Here is a 16,625-nt window from a genome sequence, read left to right as displayed (position 1 = left end):
ACAACAGTGGTGGATGATCGATGGATCCTTTCAATGGTAAAGAAAAACCCCTTTACAACATCCAGCCAAGTGAAGAACACTCTCCAGGAAGTAGGCATATTATTATCCAAGTCTACCACAAAGAGAAGACTTCGAGTGCAAATAGAGGGTTCACCACAAGATGCAAACCATTCATAAGCCTCAAGCATATAAAGGCCAGATTAGACTTTGCCAAACAACATCTAAAAATCTGCCCAGTTCTGGAACAGCATTCTTAGGACAGATAAAACTAAGATCAATCTGTACCAGAAAGTTGAGAGGAAAAAAGTATGGAGAAGGCTTGGAACAGCTCATGATCCGAAGAATACTACATCATCTGTAAAACACGGTGGAGGCAGTGTGATGGCATGGGCATGCATGGCTTCCAATGGCACTGGGTCACTAGTGTTTATTGATGATGTGACAGAAGACAGAAGCAGCCGGATGAATTCTGAAGTGTATAGGGATATATTGTCTGCTTCTATTCAGCCAAATTCAGCAAAGTTTATTGGACGGCGCTTCACTTTACAGTAAAATATACTGTGAAAGCAAACCAGGAGTTTTTTATGGCAAAAAAGTGGAATATTCTGCAATGGCCTCGTCAATCACTTGATCTCAAACCGATCGAGCATGCATTTCACTTGCTGAAGAAAAAACTTAAGGCAGAAAGAGCCACGAACAAACAACTGAAGACAGCTGCAGTAAAGGCCTGGCAAAGCATCACAAAGGAGGAAACCCAGCGTTTGGTGATGTCCATGCGTTCCAGACTTCAAGCAGTCATTGCCTGCAAAGGATTCTCGACAAAGTACTAAGTTCGTGTTCATTTGTCCAATTACATTTGAGCCCCTAAAATAAGGGGACTGTGTATGAATATGGTTGCCATTACTAAATGTTTCATATGATATTTTTGTTCAACCGCTTGAATTCAGCTGAAAGTCTGCACTACATTTTTGTCCTTTTCATATTGAATGATGCTGTATACATACCGAGGACATAAATAAATTACACTAAGCTAACAAACACCTTAAAAGGCTCTCTAAGGCTCTTTAGGCCTCTCTCATGGATCGAAAACATGGTCACTGATTGTGGCACAAATTTAATCAGAAATATTATCCCTTTGTATTCCCTTTTGAGCTACACCACCCCAAGTCCTTGCCCCATATAGAAATACCCTCCAATGATAGGTGACAGTCAATACTTTAACTCCATAGTCGCATCTAATCCAATCAGGTGCTGGAAAACACATCAATTTTATTTAATTTATTTTTGCAATTGTACATTCTAACATAACCATAACCTATTACTTAAAAATAGTGTCCTAAATTCAAAACAGTGACCCAAAAAAAGTAAGTTTTACTGGTTGAACCACAGTTAGATGGTATTTTTGTTTCTATTTACATAGCGAAACCCAAACACACACACACACACACACGCCTCTGTATGAAAGACATTCTTACCCATTTCCCTAAGTAACGAGAGGCTGGTTCATTAGAACAGTTTAACCTGAGGTGGTAGCCACTAACTTTGATTTACCAAGGGCGCTGAGTTAAAAGACAGATGCTGCGCCAGGTCATTAATGAATGGGAATTGATTGAACCAGTTAAAACCCTAACACCTGTTTGTCCCTAATGGCATCCTATTCCCTACATAGTTGACCACCGCTGACCGGACATTAGCGTGCTACACTGGGAACAGGGGGCAGTTTGCTGCCGTGGGGGTCAAAGGTCACGTGCCAGCCGAAGCCGGAAAGGAAGTCTTTCCACAGTCAATCTGGCTGTCTACTACCTGGACGACATCTCCGAGCAGGCGTACAAAAGACCGTCCAGAACAGACCCCGATAAGGCAGCTCCATTAAATCCCCTCACGGCGAGTTTGATTTCAGGGGGCCTCTCTTCGATCGTGTGAAAAGGAAATGTCTCCGGGGTGCACATTGAGGAACGCAGCTGTTCTGCGTCCTTTTAAGAGCACTGAGGCCCGTGGCTGCCGCCTTCTCTACTCATGGAGCGCCCCAAAAAACATTTGGTCACTTGGTCCATTTTGATCTTGTAAGAACAGATGCCCCAATCTTTGTTTGAAGATAAACAAAAACCTTTTTAGGACATTTTGTCAGTTGTCATTTGCCACATGGCATCGGTGCAGAATCAACTAGGTCTTCTGGAGCAATAAGACAAGATTTGTAGACAGAGGAGCTTTATGTAGAGGTGAGCATGTGCTTCCAGAAACACCAGAGTTTGTCATGCTCCGAAGTGAAACCTATCCGTCATAGTTAAAGGCAGCTCTGCTACCTTTTCTCTGAGATTTACAGACAAGGGAGGAATGCACTTTAAGTTTAAGGACACTTATCTTGTTTTGTGGGGCTGTAAGTAATACAGTTCGTCTTGTAGGAACATGCTAGTATTCTTTTTGATCTCCAGACCAACCAGGAATGATGATGTAGTGAGTCATGGTCTTGACCTATTTTCAGGTTTTATTTGATACAGTTTCTACTTTTAGTTCTAACATGGCTTTCTTTTCTTTTTTTTGTTGCTGCGATTCCTTTAGAAGTTTCTTTGCCAAGTGGAGCAAGCCTAATCCCTCATCCCTCAACACCATTGATACACCCTGTAAAACGCACAAACCTGGGCAGTACTGTATCAACATGTACGCACAGACTCACACACACATACACATTTGAACTACTTCACGCACACATACACTCAACTGAAAACACATACATGCACAAATTGCCGTTCTAAGACACAAACACAGCACAAAGATACACACACACACACACAATAAAAACACACTCCTGCGCTCTCTAAGGACTCACACAGCCCCCATTTACCAGGAAACATTTCCACATGGATCTTGTTAAAGTCTGCCTCAGTCGGATAAATGCCAGATATTCCTCTGGCAGATAGTGGATCCAAATGCAAAGACAGGCAAGCTGAGAGGAGGGGAGGAGAAAGAAGACAGGAAATTTCTCTTTTCTTTTTTTTCCCTTTTTCTCTCTGGTCTCTCCCTCTCAATCTTCCCTCTTATCCGCTCACCCCTCGCTCTCTCTCTCTCTCTCCTCGCTCTCTTTCCCCCCCCTCTCTCTCTCCTCGCTCTCTCTCTCTCTCCCCCTCTCTCTCTCTCTCTCTCTCCCCCCCTCTCTCTCACCGTCTGTGGTTCTACCTCTCTGCCTCGAAATTAACTTGAGTCACGTTCTGGGCTGACTAGCACATGATCGTCAGATGAGGGATGACCCGGGGCCTTTGACCAAGAGACGGAGAGCCAGTTTCGAGTGTTCCCTTTCCTGCATACCCAACACTGCAGCCTGTTGGACCTGGGCCACCAGCCCACTCTAAAACCCCCACGGCAGCAGGCAGAGCTACGGGACAGGCTCAGCAAAACGCTGCTGAGCGAACTCACAGGGCTACCGCACCTGGCTGCCGTACAACTGTCATTTTAATTGATTGTGATTGTTATTACTGTTATCACAGTTGGTTTTATTGTTTCAGGTGCTGTTGATGAAAATAGTACTGTAGACTGAGGGCATGGATCTCAAGGTTTTTCATTGTTATTATTAGATATTATTATAATAATTATTACATATTATCATCATCATCACCATCAGGTCAGGGGTTTTCCCACATCTCTGTCAGTCTGTATCGGGAAGAAGAAAGACTCTGTTCACTTCTCAGTTTCTTTTCTCTTTTTTCTTGAAGGGTGGCCTTGGCTGCACTCACGACATGGCGGAGCCTCCTGTGATTACTCACTGTGAAGGAATCAGACAGGATTTCCAGATGATCTTCTAACGTGCACGCGCTCTTTCGGGCCACGTTCGCATCCGGCACCCGATTCCATTCCGCCACACATTCCTTTTTTTTACATTTTTTTTTAAGCAACGGACAAACACGCGCGATGCCACTCACTCCGCCCGTCGAAATGAACGACACTCTGATGCGTGCACACACACCCACAACGCATGACCTGTAACCACGCCGACGACACACACACACACAGACAGCGTATTGGACAATCGCTCGTCTCCCGTTACACCAACACGGGGTGAGTGGGAGGGGGACCGGCTTGACAAAACCAACAAGCAAATTCCTGCCGTGAAAAGGGCACTGGGGTGTGGCCGTGAAAGGGGCCCGAGTTAGTGTTTCTTTGCAAAAACAACAGGTTTTATTTTAAAGTGGCCAACTGAACTACATCTCTGTAAAGGGATGACAGATGAGGGCCAGCCCTCCCCTACAGTAGGAAAAAGAGAAAGTTGGAGGAGGGACAAAGAGCGAGAAAGAGTGTGTGAGAAGGGGAGCGAAGGAGAGAGGTGACAGCGGTCAGCCGACTCATTCCAGACTTCCTTTCTCGCTGTCTCGATTATGTTTGCCCTATCACACGTACACAGGCCCAGGGCAGAGTTTCCTCTGGATAAAAATGGGGGTTTAAGTACTGGGTTGGGTTTGGCATCGCAACAGGTGTGGCCATTTCATTCGGTTAATGGCTCTGGTACAGGACATTTTAGAGACCCGTATCTTGGCTGTGGAGAAACATTTCCTGTTTACATTTCGTTTCTTGCCATTCAACACATGTTGCAATTGACCTGAGAGAATTGTTCGCCGTTTCGAAGGAAATTTCAGAAATGCTGCATATTTTAATAAATGGAGTCTTGACATTTTGTGGGGTATTCATCCACTTCTTTCGAATGCGCAGTAAAATGAGGCCGATCAAGAGGGTGTTTCAAAATGTACGTCAAAACTGTTTTATTTGCTCATTATAAATACATGTAATGATTAGTTTGTTTCCTGCAATATTATTACAAAATGTATTTGTACTTGACAGTTTTGATGAAATAATAATGTTAATGTGTTGCGACTGTTTGTTAGTTTAAACTGAGCCCATCTTGGGACATTTTGATCTACATATCCTTGGCTTACTATTGCTATATCAGTATTCAGTGTCAATACAGATTGCCATTTCTGTGGCCATCTAAGTGAAAAGCCTACAAACTGCACCATGAAAATGGAAATACACTGACTTTGCAGAGAATGGATAGTAAACATGCTTTGAAATCACATATATTAGATAAAATATATTTTGTCCCTATTTTGATTTGATTCCATTAAGAAAAGGCTCATATTTTCATTCACCAACTTGCAGGTACTAGCTAGCTAGTCAATTGTCTGACACAATCATCGATTGAATGAGTATATTTATAAAATGTTAATTAATATTAATGATTTCGAAGACACTTCCAGTTTACAGTTAGTGCACTTTTCTTAAGATTGCCAGTGGTAACAACCACATATCATTGTTACAGTAAGGAAGACATTTAATCAATAAAGATGTCGTCAGCAAATTCAGTGCTAATGTAACCAAGAGACAGCATTTTAAAGCCACATTTCTGTCCATTCCACACAGTTACATTTTAACCTGAGAGAATATTTTAAAGTCAAACTTCTGCAATACTGTGCCAAGATTGTAGACAAATATCTGAAAATGATCATCTGGCCGAGGGTGAGCCATTGGTCCAAGCAGCTCCCAAGATGCACTTCCATCACTGCAGCATCGGTTCAAATCCAACCTGCTGCTCTTTCTACAACAAGAAACCCGGCAAGCCAAGTTCAGCCGGCCCGCAATAAAAAGCAATGATTTTTCTTGCCCTCCCTGGATTCAAACCCGGGTCTCCCACGTAAGAAGCAGTGTCTTTAACCACTACACCACGGAGCTATACACAGAGTTTGAATGTGTCACTAGACACCATTAAGCATTATGTTAAACTGAGTAACGTTTCTTATTAAGTATACCTCCCCCACAAATAGCATCTATGAACTGTATGGCTTTTGCCACTGGCCGTTTATTAGACATTTGTGAATGACATTGACACAATAACTATCAATACTGCTGATGATAACTGATTTTTGGTCAAGTGAAAAGGAGAGAATCGTGTAGCCAGCAATGTTTTTGTCTGTCCTGAACAAATCCTAATAATTCGCAAATCCACCAGAAATAGTCGCAATAGGCTTCCAATAATGTAGCTACTGAAGGTTGTAGCCAGCAAAATGTTTGTCTACCCTGAACAAATCCTCTTTAGCCACTGGACGTTTTAACAGCGGATTAGCCATTCGTGAATGCCACTGATACAGTATCTATCAATATAAGTGAAGTGTTCGTCCATCCTGAACAAATCCTAATATCCATCCGAACTGTTTCATTCTAGGCTGCCTGTAACGTAGCCACTGAAGGCATAATGTGTTTTGACGGTGGTAGGAGTTGAACGCAGGTGATGTTGTTTCGTAGTCCGTCTCTAACCACTACGCTATTTAACAAGGAATGGTCAGTCAGTAAGAGACATTCGCTCTTCTAGGCCGGCTCCACTTATATGGTCCGGCAAAAACTCTATCCTCTATCTTTCTCCCGCTATCTAAACCCAATAAAAGATATCTAAACACAATAATAGTACTGTGGTTACGGTTTATTGTCATTTATAATGTGGTTCAGTCATATCTTTATTTTCTTGGGTTTGACTTAGGAGGCCCTGAAAAGCATTTACTATGCCGAATACAAAACCTGCAAACATTCTCATTCCATGACAGTCTCTAAACTGTACAATAAAAGAATGACCCTTTCACAAAGTGGGCTCAGAGCTGCTCTACATGCATAATTCTCTCTCTCTCTCTCTCTCTCTCTCTCTCTTTCTAACTCACTCACTGTAAATCTTTCCTGGACACACACTGACAGTACCACAATAAGGCTGCTCTTGTACAGTACACCCAAGACTAGCGGCTGGCTGGCCGGACAGACAAAGACAAAAAACAGACGCACGGAAATAGAGAACGACAGAGGGACAGAGTGGAATCCTGCACGACCTGCTTTCCCGGCTGCCCCTGACACACACTTGGCCTCAGAGACCCGCAACACCCACATATAGTGAGTGACACACAACCCAGGTGCACAAACACATGTTTAGACCAGCAAGTCTAGTCAGCCACACAGACCCATAGCAGTAGACAACCATAATGACGGCTGTGTGTGTGTGTGTGTGTGTGTGTGTGGGGGGGGGGGGGGGGGGTAAAATGACTGACAGCCCCAACATCTAATAGATGGCGGGTTCCACTTTAATGGGGAACCCATAAACCAAGCTCGGACCCCCCACCCCTGAACCACAACTCCACCTCCGATTAAGGCCATTAAGAGCACTGGGGCAGTATGGGCTGCCAATGACCCCAGCCCTGACCTAGATCCCAGCACTTCCTCACTCCATCCTGGACTGCCAGGACAATGGATCCCCAGTGGTACCTGAGCTACATAAATGACTTCCAGTCGGCTTGGCTTCTCCCCCGACTGGGTCAACACCACTGAAGGGGAGGGGCCGACCCGTCAGAATTAGCTTCAGGGTCTGACATTTGTGACCGTTACTCAGTTTAACAGCGTTCAACTCTGGCGGGTTATTTATTTCTCGCTTTTCTTGTTTTCTCGTGGAGCAAACGTCTGGCGAGCCTATTCTGTGGCTGGTTTTTTTATTTTTATTTTTTTTGCACTCAGCACTACACGACTGAGGAGCGGGAAATCTGACTACATTAATATTTATGAGACAGATGTTATTAACCAGTTCAGTTGGTGTTGCTAAAATTAACAAGCATTCCAGTTCATTGGAAGAAAAAGTGAGTCACAAATCCAAAAAGGACCAGTTGTTGTGAAAGGAAGAGACCACACATCATTCCCATCACAATAGTAGCATGGGCGTGCCGAAACCTGAACATGCAAAGCGTTATTTCACATTTGGCTCACATTCTCGCTCTCTCACCCTTTTTCCTTGTCTCCCTCTTTTTCTCACACTCCCACCCACCCACTCTCCCAATCCCTCTCACTCCCTGTCTCTGAACCTCCTTCCCTACCTCCTTCCCTACCTCCTTCCCTCTCTTCCTAGATGTCTGAAGGTGAAAAGACTTATTGGGAGTCTGAAACCAGCGGCAACTGGCAGCGACCTTTAACATCAACCGCACTACCAATCCCACTGTTGATTGAATCACAAAATGTTGAGCCGGTTTGTGACCCAAAACTGGACACATGTCAAGACAGATGCACATTTAGTGGGGTGCCACTATTGTTTCACCTACCTGTAGTGGTGGCCGTATTGTATCTGCTTGCTGCTCAATTGAGACTTGGGCTTTGGCTCAGTGGGCTATTGTTCTCATGCTGCAGTCCTGTACCTTGCAACCCAAACACAGGGTTCCACTTGAATGCACACTGGCAAGGGCGTGAATCTTCGAGACGTTTGACAATGACTGTTACAGGCCTGTTTCAGTCCAGCCCAGCCTGTATTTTCAGTGCGTCAACAAACAGCTAACCCACCTTCAGTCTAAAGTTAAATCCATAATTGTTTTCTTGGCATCCTGTCACCAGCACCACCATGTATACCATTCCAAATGTGGCCACACTGCCAATCCTCAGGCTAGCCACTCAAAGCCCCTCAATAAAGGTACTGTAATTTACCCCACTGCCATTCGCTTTGTCACCAGCCCAAAACCCTTCAACACTCATCACTGTGACCTTTAAAATCTAGTTAACTTGTCCTCGCAAAATTCACAACGCGCATTTGACTCACTTATACCAACTTATTTACTTAAGTCTGACTTACTTGTACCAACCAATTCAGCAGTTCTCTTTTAGGTAAATGCCTCCTCTATAATGGCTTAGTCCAATGATAACCTGCTCGCCGGTACATCACTGTCACCCTGGTCACTCCTAAAGCATATACTTCCTTCATCCGTCATTAACTTCAGACAGCCTTCGCCAACAGACCCTTAAGCTTAAAACAAAAACCTATCGGTGCATGTCACTCGCTTTATTTAGAGTCATATGAAGTCAACTCTCTATATGCCCGTGTAGAAAGAGTTTTAATTTGTTCTGTTTATTTTTTAAGACAGCGTTTCTTCTGTTCTGCATGTTGCCTCGTTATCTTGCAAATGAATGAGTTTGACCAGGTTATCACTGAAAATGAATCATTCCATTTCTATTGTCTCTGAGTCTCAGGCGTGAAATGATGCACAGTGCATCTTCCCCGCAAATGTTATTGGTCGCTCCAGGTGGCACGCAATCTTCGACTCTCCTGAACCCAATCGGAGGTCTTGCAATAAGACGAGGCCGTAGATCCATTTGGATGTGACAGAATTGTGTGTGTGGAGGGGGGCAGATCAAAATAAGAAACACATCATCAAAGAAAATAATCACGACAAAGACAGCAGGGGGGACTCTTGAGAGGTGATTTCCAGACAGGGTAGCTCATCTCCTCTCCTTTCATCTGTCCTAGAGTGTTTGAAAGGGAGCGAGCAGGCACCACTACGCGAGCGACAACGCTAATATGTGACGGTGTCAGCTCCAGCCCAGTGCAGCCGTTTCCCCTTCTCACGTCGGTGGTAAAAAAGGACTAAAAACAGTTTCCCGCTTTGTGCACACCCGGAGCGTCCCAGGAATGCCTGGAAACGCTCTGAAGGGGGGGAGAACAGACTGAGAATTGTCATGGATTACAATTGAGGACGCACACCCTCCACTGTGGAGGAAGGAGAATTGGCTTATAATGAATTTTTTCCCAGCAAAACGTCTGCCTTGTCTTGTCCTTGTCTTCCGTTGTCAATAGCAAGCTTGGCGGAATCCTTCGAGCGCTCAGACTGGAATTTATTACTTAGTTTTAGTTTTCGAGTAGTAGACTTGCCTAGCCACTGTGTCTTTTGTTGTTGCTTGCTTTTTGGAGTTTCTAAGCTGGGGTGTCTATAAAAGCACTTTGGGGCAACCTGCTGATGTTAAAATACTTTCGACTGATTGAGAGATTGAGTTGGGCGTGACTGTGAAGAAGGGTTTATAAACACGGTGTCACATAATAGTAATCTGAATCAAAGCAGCGCTACCATCTGAGGAATCCACAGCTATATCTAAAAACACATACTAACACATTGGTTTTTATCCGGTCCTTCCCGGATCCATCATCCCCACACTCATCCATTATACCGGATGATGAGCCGTCAACACCAGTGAGTTCATGCTAACACGTGTACAGTATTCCCTCTCTTGGACTGTTATGACCTTCCACACTAAGTGACATTGAGGATATTGGCAAAGGCACTTGAAAACATGGAAATTCCTCAGCTTTCACTCCAGTCTTCGGAACACCTCATACTTTACACTTTTGATCGGGGTTTGAACATAAGTCATTCGTGTGACTGTGGTGGTTCTCTCTGCAAGAGCCTAGGCACTGGTTTAGGGAGTTTATGCAAATCTTTAAGTTTCAGGGAACAGTTGCTCATCAAGTGAGCACAGTCCACTAAACCACTAAGTGATACATGGTACAAAAGTGGTCTCCTGGTCTCCCAAGAGGCACAGCGTTCTCAGTCACTGCCTTGCACTACAGCTACGTTACTGTGGCCTATTCAAAGCATACCGAGAGTGCCTGGGGTTCTCGCAGAGGGCGTGGCAAATTGGCTCAGCAACTTCAAGGTTATATGGTGAGCACACTGGATCTAGTGACTCCTTGTGGTAGGATGGATTCGCGAAAGCTCAAATGTTGCTGTTGGCCTGAAAATGTACTCTCCTCCAAGCACATATGTTCTGGTTGAGCGAGCAGTTAAATGAGTAGACGAACAGCTTGACAAAATGTGCACCAGAGGACACGTCAACATTCGACCCTCCTGAATTGGGAGAGGAGAAAAAACAGAGTAAAATTGTAATTAAAAATGTATGCTGCAAGCAGCATTTAGCGGGTTTCAGCATTAAGCGGTTAGTTGCCAGATTGCAGTTTTTCCAATAGGACACAAATCCAACTTATGTCCATAGCTTTAAACAATATTACATATATGGTTTTTCCTTTTCACTAGTATCCCCATGTGGCCAAATGGAAACATCTTTCATGTAAACTAAACTCACAATCCTGATCATGTGTACCAAATGTAATCACACTTAACATCGGTCATTTGATGCAATAGAAGTAGTGTTTGAAGCATTTTTCACAAATCATAATTGCTGAAAAAATATTACGCCCCGATTTAATGGGTCCCAATTGCAAATATGTTCCTTATGAGGAGATGGACTTATCTACCTCTTTTCAAGGCTGTATCTTAAAAGGGGTGAGCATGGTGACATTGCTAATGTGAAAAACCTCAACAGCGCCACCGTGTGGTTGATTAAAAGAATCCCTGCAATAATTTCTTACCTATGGTCCTTATCAACATACGTACCAAGTATAATTACTATATCATTATTCTTATAGGAGATGTGTCTATATATGTGCAAAACCACACCCCTGCATATGTTCATCTGTCAATGGCGGACATGTTTTTTAACATACTGGCCTGAATTATCTATCTTTTGAAGACCATTGTCCATAAAGGCTAATTATCAAAGTGCGTGAAGATCGGATAATTGGTGCCAGAGGAGTAACTGTTTTAGTGTTTTTCACAAATTAAAAATGGACGCCAAACCATTAAAGCAAAGTAAATGAGTTCCAATAGCAAATATGTTCTTTGTGTGGAGGTGGACTCTTTTCATTGCGGTATCTCAAACAGAGTGAGTATGGTGACCTTGCTAATTTGAAAAACCTCAATAGAGCCACCGAGTGGTTGGTAAAAAAATCCATGCAGTAATTTTTTCTGTATGGTCCTTGTCAACATCTGTACCAAGTAGAACTATTATACCAGTATCCTTGTAGGCGATGTGTCTATATTTGTGCAAAACCACACCACCTCCCATGTTCATTGGTCAATAGCATCCATGTTTTTTGACATACTGGCCTGGCTGATATACATTTTGAGGAACTTGGTCTCTAGATGCCAAATATCAAAGTAAGTGAAGATTGGACATTTGGTGGCAGAGGAGTACATTTTTAAGTGTTTTTCAAAAAATTCAAAATGGCGGAAAGCCCATCATGGCGGACTTTATGGATCCCAGAGGCAAACATTTTCATCATGAGGAGCTACACCTATGTACCAATTTTTGGTTACAATGGGTGGGCGTGGTGAGCTTGCAAAAAGTGAACTGCTGATACCCTAATAACAGTGAATTGCAGCAAGCTTTATATTTTAGCACAGCAACCTGAGTAATACTAGAAGGTAACGGTTGTTTCTGGACAAACAACCCATTCAAATATATAGCATTACTCAGTAATAAGGGCATATATTGGTCTCTCTGTGTATTTCAGTGCATGGTCAGTCTTAGGTTCCCTTGTGGTGCGTGTGTGTGTGTGTGTGAGTCATAATCTTTCAATAACACAAACCACAGATGCGATCTAATACGTGGCTCTCCCACCACCAAAAAAACCTCATGTCCAGGGCTCTGGCGCTTGTTCACCACTGAACTGGCCTGTTTCTTTAGACAGACGAGTCCCCCTGTTGATCCACTTGACTGAGGCCATGTTTGTTTTGCCCACCGTTGTACAGTTTCCAAGATTGCTGTGTTGGTATTTCAGATCTGACTCCAGGCCCCAGTTATGTCAATCTCACACACAAACACACGCACACCCACACACACACACCCACCCACACACACACACCCACGCAGTCACTGCCCAGTCTACGGTTTATTCAAATATCTGTGAGTGACGATGGGGTTCCTTCGTGCCACTCTGAATGACAGAGCCTTCCAGAAATGGTCGGTTCCATTTCGAGTGTGCCGTCACACACCTACCCTGGCTGTGCCCAGGGCCCGAGTGGGACGAACTCTGGCGTACAGGTTGGCAGATAGGAAGGCCGGGTGCAAGGATGCTGGGAAATATCCAGTTACCAAAGAGGTACAGGACCGCAATGGGTTAAAGTATGGGGAGAGATGGGCTAAAAATACAAATGGGAGTCTATATTGGGCTTCTGGGTCGCTCCTTTTGCATCTATGCAGTGTTCTGTGTGACAGCTGCGTTGCATCAGATTGGATAACAGAGAAAACAGCATGTAAAAGCCATCACTCCACCGTCTGGTTTCTACAAAAGAGAACCTAAAGAAAGACTCTGTTCTTACACAAGCACAAAAGCGGTTTTAGGCAGTTCGGACTTCGGTTCAACCTATGAGCAATGTCAAAACATTTTTGGAGCAGCCATTTTAGTTCTCTGGATCAACACCAGATCAGTGCAAAACAAGGAGAGGCCTCTTATCCCAGTGAACTTCGATAACCTGCTATCCTTTGCAACAGCGTGACTCCTTTGTACCCATGTCACCCGAATACCGCTTCAAACCTCAAAAGTTAGTACAGTAAAAACCTAGTACAGTCAAAACCTAGTACAGTCAAAACCTAGTACAGTCAAACTTGCACCAAAAAAATGTATAATAATAAAGCAGCGAAATGTGGCAAACACAGAAGGCCAAATGGTGAGAGGGGGGTGGTGGCTGTCCATATACTGGGGTCCCCCCACCAGGTTCCCAGCCCCCCCCCTGGTTAAACCTTAACCCACGTGTCACAGTCATTTATACCGCTGCATGAGTGAAAGATCAACGCAAGAGCTCTGTGATACGCGTCACACTCCGTCTTCACTGTAAACAACTGGATCTTTCTCATCGAAACCTGGGCTAACATCTGGTTGTCATTTTCTGTGCGTCGAATAAAGAGTACTACAATCTGTTACTGCACACATTACCATTGGTTCACTTTAGAGTCTGCACAGGGTTACTGACCCAATGGATGGAAGCATCCTCCACCTAAATGAGACAAGACTTTACCAGTAGTGCTTTGTTTTCCACGTGGGTTGTAAAATCAACCATATTTTGTGTTTTTTCTGTCCTAATATGTTGTCTACCGCTAGAAGCACGATTATACCAACAGAAAAGTAATCTGAGTATGTGTAAATGTACATGAAGGCGATCGTTGCTTTTGACTAAAAACCTTTGACAGAATTCTGACTACTTCACCACTGGTCATGTTAGTCAAAATGTCATGGTTTCCTGTTATGACAGATAAATGAATAGGCATTACCTTTTAATATTTTCGTTCAATATCACAAAATGTAAACTGCTGTATGTGCACCAAACCATTTATATTGATTCTGGCACAAAAACAAGATATGCTGCTATTCCCAAAAGTTGAAATCAACCAGCTGTAGCCTAATTAATGTCACATTACTGTGAACTAGATAAACTTGCCACAGACATTAAGTACAGGCCTCTCGACCCTCTATTATACGCTTAGTACCATATTTTATTGAAAGTGTTCCATAAAGATTTTACATTACCCTACACAAACTTAGCCTAACTTAATCATGAAGCTATAAAAAGGGAATTTTAGCGCGAGTTGACAACATGATAACATCGTTTCCAAATACGTAGCCTACTATGGTAGTTTTGTTGTGGTTAAGTGTTGCAACATAGTAAGCTTGTTAAATTTGACCGAACTTGTTTTCGTCCAATTTGCCAGTCGGTCGGGCAGCTAGACTGATATTCTTTGCCCACAGTATACTCCACCGAACGATTCCACGCAAAATATAACTTTCTAACTTTCCTGTCTGTTCTCCAAAACGCAGAGGATACAGGGAAAGAAGGTTTACACTCCCTGAACGAAACAAAATATGAAGCTGAAATGACAACCGAGTCTGGCGCTACACTTTTGTCAAGTCAAGTGCTGGAATACTTGCAAATGTGCAACTATATTGGCTACAATGACAACGGTTCTAAAAAGTTATTAAACATTTGAGTACATTACCTGGTCTTGCAGTGTATATTTTCTTCACGCGGACGTTTTGGAATAAGGAAGGTGTAAACAGAGTTACATTAATACGTTTTGTGCAACTCCCCCTTCAACAGCTCTCACGTTCTCTCTCTTTTCTCGCTCTCGCTCTCTCTCTCTCTGTCTCGGCTTTTACTGTTGCATGCCACGCAGGCCACTAAAATGGATTTACTACACTCCTGTCTTACCCGAGAAACTGTAAAATGTTAAAGCTGAAGAGGAAAGTTGCAGTCAATTCAAGAGTTGAGAACGCGAATCAACGTGACAAGGCTGTATTTTTTGGGGGGAAATTGGGTCAAACGTCAAATAGCATTGAAACCTCCTCCATATACTGATGGATAGAGAAATATGAATACTTGCCAGTACTGCACATCTATAGCCAACTACTGGGTTTTATAACTAACAACGTGTAGTATATGCAGTGGATATCAACGGCCAACACATTTCAGACCCTTTTTCACATTTAATAATAATAATGTAACCAAAAATATGCAAGTGAAAAATAAATGTATTATTTATGGAAAACAATAATACAACAAACAAAAAACTGTTTAAGTTGCATTGGTGCAAACAGTAAAGATGGGTATGTGTAGCGCATTTGTAAAGTATGCAGACCCTTTCACTTTTTCCACATTTTGTTATGTTACAACCCAATCCTGAAATAGATTACAATGAATTATATTCAGCAATCTACACACATTACTCTACATTGATAAAAAGAAAACTGATGGCAAAGTTATTTAAAAAAACTGAAAAGCTATGTTCACATTAGCATACAGACCCTTTGGTATGACACTCAAAATTGAGCTCAGATGCATCCTGCTATATTGGTAATCCTTCAGATGTTTCTACAACTTGACTGGAGTCAGCCTGTGGTAAATTCAATTGATTGGACACAATAATTTTCCGCAAAGCGCTGTAACAGGATTGTGTCGAGACCAAGGAAGGGAATGGTACCTACTGTAAACATTTCTGCAGAATTGAAGCCCCCCCAAAACACATTGGACATGCTTGAATGGCTTTGAGACCAGTCTATGAATGTCCTTGAGTGGACCATCCAGAACCCAATCTTCAACCAAAAATCTCTGGGGATACCTGAAAATGGATGTGCAGTGATGTCCCCCATTCAACCTGATAGAGTTTGTGAGGATCTGCTGAGAAGAATGGAAAAAACTCCCCAAATACAGGTTTGCCAAGCTTGTAGCATCATACTCAAGAAGATTCAAGGCTGTAATCACTGCCAAAGGTGCTTCAACAAAGGACTGAGTAAACGGGTCTGAATACTTATGTACAAACCCGATTCCAAAAAAGTTGGGACACTGTACAATTGTGAATAAAAACAGAATGCAATGATGTGGAATTTTCAAATTTCAATATTTTATTCAGAATACAATATAGATGACATATCAAATGTTTAAACTGAGAAAATGTATCACTTTAAGGGAAAAATAAGTTGATTTTACATTTCATGGCATCAACACATCTCAAAAAAGTTGGCCATGTTTACCACTGTGTGGCATCCCCTCTTCTTTTTATAACAGACTGCAAACGTCTGGAGACTGAGGAGACAAGTTGCTCAAGTTTATGAATAGGAATGTTGTCCCATTCTTGTCTAATACAGGCTTCTAGTTGTTCAACTGTCTTAGGTCTTCTTTGTCGCACCTTCCTCTTTATGATGCGCCAAATGTTTTCTATGGGTGAAAGATCTGGACTGCAGGCTGGCCATTTCAGTACCCAGATCCTTCTTCTATGCAGCCATGACATTGTCATTGATGCAGTATGTGGTCTGGCATTGTCATGTTGGAAAATGCAAGGTCTTCCCTGAAAGAGACGACGTCTGGATGGGAGCATATGTTGTTCTAGAACTTGGATATAACTGTCAGCATTGATGGTGCCTTTCCAGATGTGTAGGCTGCCCATGCCACATGCACTCATGCAACCCCATA

At 43.0% G+C, this 16,625-nt stretch overlaps 1 protein-coding gene across 3 annotated transcripts in view; it reads right to left on the bottom strand.

The window, feature by feature from the left end:
* The window catches only part of nek6 (NIMA-related kinase 6), a 71,123-nt gene that overhangs the window by 35,180 nt on the left and 19,318 nt on the right, over positions 1 to 16,625 (bottom strand). Inside the window, exon 1 of one of the 3 annotated variants that reach the window (XM_029125067.2) lies at positions 14,656 to 14,914. The exons of 1 other annotated variant lie outside the window; for it this stretch is intronic. The gene's annotated coding sequence lies outside the window, so the exon portion shown is untranslated. Of the gene's footprint in view, positions 1 to 8,105; positions 9,343 to 14,655; positions 14,915 to 16,625 lie in introns of those variants that run through there. One more of the 3 variants, XM_029125068.2, reaches the window with a different exon arrangement.

This window comes from Esox lucius, chromosome 14 (genome assembly GCF_011004845.1).
Source record: "Esox lucius isolate fEsoLuc1 chromosome 14, fEsoLuc1.pri, whole genome shotgun sequence".
Classification (NCBI taxonomy): domain Eukaryota; kingdom Metazoa; phylum Chordata; class Actinopteri; order Esociformes; family Esocidae; genus Esox; species Esox lucius.
The sequence above is the reverse complement of the archived record's forward strand: the minus strand, read 5'-3'. Positions and strand labels throughout refer to the sequence as shown.